Source organism: Brassica oleracea, chromosome C6 (assembly GCF_000695525.1).
Source record: "Brassica oleracea var. oleracea cultivar TO1000 chromosome C6, BOL, whole genome shotgun sequence".
NCBI lineage: Eukaryota > Viridiplantae > Streptophyta > Magnoliopsida > Brassicales > Brassicaceae > Brassica > Brassica oleracea.
Window position 1 is genome coordinate 4,989,740 of NC_027753.1, and position 6,115 is coordinate 4,995,854.

The following is a 6,115-nucleotide window of genomic DNA, read 5'->3' on the forward strand; positions in this document are numbered from 1 at the left end:
AAAAAGATATAAACAAAATGAACGATCTTTTTTTGAAAAACGATATATTCTGATCTAACTTCTAAGTACGGTTACTGAATCATCGATGTATCAGGTAAAAACTGCGTAAGATTCTATCTGTAGGTTTCAAATTGTTATAGTCCTAGCCCCCTAGGTCAACGTAAAATTTATGGCAGATGTGAAAGTAGCCCACCCACATGCAAGATAAACAAAATGAGCGATTCTGAAATAACTTTTAAGCACAATTAGTGCATCCATAATCAATGTACCATGTAGAAAGTGCGTAAGATTCAGTGTTTAGGTTTCAATTTGATACTCCCTCCGTTTCATAATATAAGTAGTTTTGGATAAAAGCACGAAGATTAAGAAAATTATTATGTTTTTAAAAAGTATTTTATAATAAATAGGTTAGATATAATTTAACCAATAAAAAATAAATCTATTTAATTTGATTGGTCACACTGTATTCAATAAATGTAAAAATTACTTAGAAATACGAAAATTACTTACATTTTGAAACAAAAATATTTTTTCTAAAATTACTTGCAATATCAAACGGAGGGAGTAGTATAGTCCTAGCCTCCAAGGTCTTAATATAAAACTTATGGCAGCTGAAATGACGTGCATTACGTTGAAAACTCAGTTTTAGTAACGAAAAACGATAGAATAAAAACCTTCTCCACTAAAACGACTTAAACCAATAAAATGGCATATTAATTTTTAAGTGTTTTATAATCAATAAAATACTAGGCTACTAGCTAGTGTAATACAATGTGCCCAGCTTGATCGAGTTATATATGCTTAAAAGTGGGGAGAATGTGAAGGATAAACCGGCTATCAAGGAGTCAGAATGTGATCGTAAAAGTGTGGCTGGACGAGAAAATAAAGGCATGCTGCATGGTGAAGCAACGTTAATCAAATATCTAATAGATTGATCGAGACTTTCGTTCCAAGTCTTGGTGCCCTCTCGTACACCGTCGACAGAATAATTATAATAATTATTTTCCTTGAATATTCCTTCGTTAGGCTCACATTTTTAGTTCTGGTAAATTAATCATAATTATGGTATTGATATCTCTTTGGTTTTTTGATGCAAATGTACTCTTCATCCCTGGTCAGAGTTTTTTGGAGTGGTTTTGAATTGTTACCTATGTGTTTATCACTTGATAGGCTCAGCATTATCAGTTTCTCTTTTCTACTTAGATCTTTTTATCGTCCAACTTCAGGTGTACTGCCACTGGTTGCTTTGGATATATGAGATTGTTTATATCTTTTTGGAGCTGACATGTACCTTTTGAATGAAGATAGTTATATATTTTAAATATTTCAATACCTTACAATCTGTAGTTAATCAGGCTTGAATCGGTCTTAGATGTTGTTCTTAATTTTTTTTTTGTCGTCTACCCATCTAGGCTAGATCAAGTGGAGAACAAACGAGCCGATTCTCCGAAGAGCATTTCCATCTGTCCGGGTCTGATCTATATAGGAAAAAATATAGCCTCTGGTCATTGCATCATTTGCTAACGCATTTGCCCGGCCATTCCGACTCCGAGGAATATGAGACATGCTCACATCCTCGAAGTCTTCTTGTAACCTCTGGAACACTTCGATCTCTGTTGCGAAGAATAGCCAATCCATCGAGTTTGTACTCATGTCCACTAAGTCCGAGCAGTCCGTCTCAAACCGTACCGAGGTTATCCTTCGGTCTCTCATACATGAGGCTGACCAGAGTAAACCTTTCATCTCAATATGCAAAGCTGAGATGCTCCTGCTACACACCCGTAATCCAAAGTATTTTGAGCCTATCTGATCCTTAAGACTCCACCCTAAGCCTCTGACGCTGCCATTATTGATCCATGATGTATCAATTTGACATGTACGGATTCGGGGTATCCAAGGAGACACTGTCTCAACCTCCGTAGTAGGGGGATCGTCATGATCCTCATTCGCTTCCTCCTAGTCATTAGCTTTCTTCCAACATTCTGCCTCAAGAGACACGTGTTGGAGAGTATCGATTGGAAATATGTCTTTCCTATTAAAATTATCGTTCCTCGCCTTCTAAATGTTCCAACAGATCTACTGGAATGTGTCAAATTGTGATCTCAGATGTGCCACCTCTTTTCTCTTTCAAAACGTGAAGTTCATGTTTTGATATATGGATGTACTCGGGAAGTAATCCGGAAGGGACAGATAGTCCGATAAAGATGTTGTTCTTAATTAAATTTATATATTTTCATATTGTTTTTAATTCCTTATTTTCAGTACAAAATTATGTAAAAAGGGAAAATTAATCATGATGGAAGATAGTTTCCCGCCTTTTTATGAAGACTGATAACTAAAGTAAATTAAATTTGGGAAATCTGTTTTTTTAGAGCAAAAAAATGGTAACTATGTCCCTTTAGACTAATTTATACTACTTTATGTCTTATTAGACTAATTTTTTCCAAAATGGCAGTAATGCCCTTAAAATTGTAATTTTTTTTAAAAAGATATATATTGAGTTCGACAAGGGGGATCGATTGATCCCACTTTACAAGTTATAGTGGATCGATCGATCCCGATCATTATTCAGAACAAAAAAAAAACGCGAAATATATACTGATCGACCTGGTCCATTTCACTCGATCGACGAAGGTCAATTTACACAGATCGACCGATCTGTAAGAATAGATCGATCGATCCCGTGCCGAGGAAAGAATCTCAAATCGATTTTTTTTGGTTTTGTATGATTATATCCGAATTGATTCCCACTTGATTTGAAACCAAGCATGATTTCAACTCTTTAAACTCGATTTCTCTGGGATGAAAGTGAATATTCTCAAATCGACTTGTCGCTTTTTTTGGTTCCTTTTTCGTTTTTTTTTTAAAAATCGATTTTTTTAAAAAATATAAAAGTGAATATTCTCAAATATTTTGTTTCCAGATTTTTAGGAACTGATTTCTTATCCGTAGAATACAACTAATATGTAGAAATCAGTTTCTACAGTTTTTTAGAATTATAGTAATGTTTAGAATTTGATTTCTACATGTTTTAGATTTATAGTAAATCTGTAGAAGTCGGTTTCTACATGTTTTAGAATTAGATTAATGTGTAGATTTTGATTTCTAAGAATTTTAGAATGGTAGGTTAAGCGCGGAATGTGTATTCTACATATTTGTAGAATACTCCTATTTACGTAGATCACGTATTCTAAACATTGTAGATTCAATGAAAAAAGTAGATTTCGTTTTCTACTTCGTAGAATGTCATTTCTACTTTTTTTAGAACATAATCTGAAATTTATAATTTTAACTTTTTTATAACTGGAAAATATATCATTAAGTTCATATAGGTATTTTAACAAATGTTACTATTTTTCCAAATTTTTTTTGTTTGTAAAACTATTTATTAAAATTATTTTCATAAATATTAAAGGGTATTATAGAAAAATATGACACAAAATATAGATTAGTCTAAAGGGACATAGTTACTATTTTTTTGCTCTAAAAAAACGGTTTTCCCATTAAATTTTAATTCTCAAAAGGGGTCGAAAATTATATAAAAAAATAAGCTATTTATGTGATTGACAATTTGATATACGTATATATATATATATATATATATATTATATGCATATCAATTTTTTCTGCAATATTTATTAGTACTTAAATTTGTTAATGTCAAACGAACGTGCCACTTGATATCATGCCATATGGTGTGCTTTGTATAACGTATCATCAAACTACTAGAGTACTAGCTATTACTAGGTATATCAACTAAGTTTTCTGTGATGTAATCCATACCTTTTGTTGTTTTCATTAATTAACAATTTATCAGGAAAGTAAGAATGATAGTTTTGATCAAAATCTAGTTTTTAAATGAAAATTTTCTTTGTATTGTGTGGACAAATCTACGATATATCGAAATAGATCAAACATTTGATTTTAATTGCCCTAAAATATAATGGTTTGATTACAATGGTCATAATAAAATTAAGAAGAAACAAACAAAGTAATATATAAGAGACTCGTGCTAATCTATTTATCGTCAATTGGTTTCAAGTTATAATTAAAAAAAAAAAATTAATATAGTATCAAAGCTAATTCACACATAAATAAAGTTCAATCTTTCGAAATAACTAAGAAAGAACACTGTATAGAAAAGATATAATGGATTTTGTTGAGACTAGTTGGTAGAAAAATCATTTATTTCAAAGGAAAATGTTGACGAAATTATTTGACATCGAAAAATTAGAAAGGACAAAAAGGATCAATCTATTGTTAATTGGTTTTAAGTTGAAAACTTATAAAACTTAAATATATTTTTGTCAAGTGATTACAATAATGTTGTAAGGTGACTGTGCAAGCAGTGCCGTGCGAAGATTTTCCGAGGCCCGAGGCGAATTCAAAAATATATTTTACATGATATATTTTTAATAATAATATATATATATATATATATATAACACTCAAAATTTTTGAATTATTACACAAACGTTTTCTAAATTTTCTTCACCAAAATTTTATAAAATAATATTTTTAAATCATGAACAAAAAGTATGAATTTGTAATATATATACAGCGATACAAATTTTTGATTGAAATGTTGGTAGTTGTCAAAAAGGTAAATCTTAGCATTTAAATTAACTATAATAAACTATATATTGAAAATATTATAATTTTTTTTATCAAATTCTCATAAATATATAAAATAAATCTAACTCATAGCATATATAAAAAAGACCAATGTGGATCAAATATTTACAGTTTTTTAGAGGGAAAATTGCCAAATATGACTCACAACTTGATTTCAAATGCAAAAGTAAACCCAAACTTGAATCAAATGCAAAAGTAACCTAAAAGACTATTGAAATTACAACCAGCCCCTTGTGAACAAACAAAAAAACCAATTTTTTTTTACGTTTCTAACCCCCGTAAGTCGTCTAGTCTAGTTCTACTTAGAAATAATTTAAAAATTTTGTAAAAAATATTTTTATAAGTGAAAAATTGAAATCATTTAATTAACATATGTTTGAAGAGATATAAATTAAGATATAACAAAAGTTAATTGTTTTCAACATAGATGAGTGAAAGTAGTGAGTCATGATATTCTTTGGTTTAGCTTTTGCCAACATATGTTGTAGTATTGTATGTGTTCTTAGGGTTAGATTTTGGAATGAATAAATGTTTTTTTGAAAACTTTAAATTTACCTAAGTGTGTTTATTTCTGTGTATAGTAAACACTACTTAAGTATAACTATGGCTTTATGACGTGGTTAGTTAGTTAATTTAGTCAATTTAGTTTAGGGGTTAAATTTAGGGTCTGGGACGACTTACTAGTAAGTCGTCTGATGTACAGTATTCAACAGACGACTTACTAGTAAGTCGTCCAAACCGGACCGAACCTTTAATTTTACAATGTACTTTTAAACCTAACCGGATTATTTACCAGACATATATAAGGTGTTTTTTTTTAATTCGCTTTTTCGCGAAATTCAGAAAACCCTAACGCCGTTTCTCTCAAAGGCGATTTCGAAGGCGATTTCCGTCGATTCTCTCTAATCCATCGTTCTCACCGCCGGTTATCTCTCCATCATTATCACCGTCGTTCTCACCACCATTCTCACAGCCGCTTTCTCTATTTAAGATCTGAGAGGAAACCCTAGCGCCCATTCTGTTAGAGGCGTCTCGTTGAACTCCGCCGCCGGTAAGTTATATCTCTTACTGTCGAGTGAGTGATTGAGGAAAAGCTGAACATAAAACGTTGTCTTTAAAATGTTCTACTAGAAGTCTTGGAAGATTTATAATTAAGTCGTCTGGAAAGTCTTCCAGTTGGAAGACTTTTCAGACGACTTAATTATAAGTCTTTCAGCTGGAAAACTTGTCAGACGGCTTAATTATAAGTCTTTGATTGTTTTGAGATGGTTGTCTTTGATTGTTTTGCAGGCAAAAAAAATGGATATACCAGAACTCCCCCGTAGGATACATACATTAGGGGAAGAGCCCCCCACAATGAATAACATTTCGTATCATACTTGTTGGACGTTGCATACTGCTTTAAAGAAAGCTCTTCATGATGACGAATATGAAGAGCTGAAGGAGTCGAAGTTGGGAGTTTTCATCAAGTTCCAAGAGC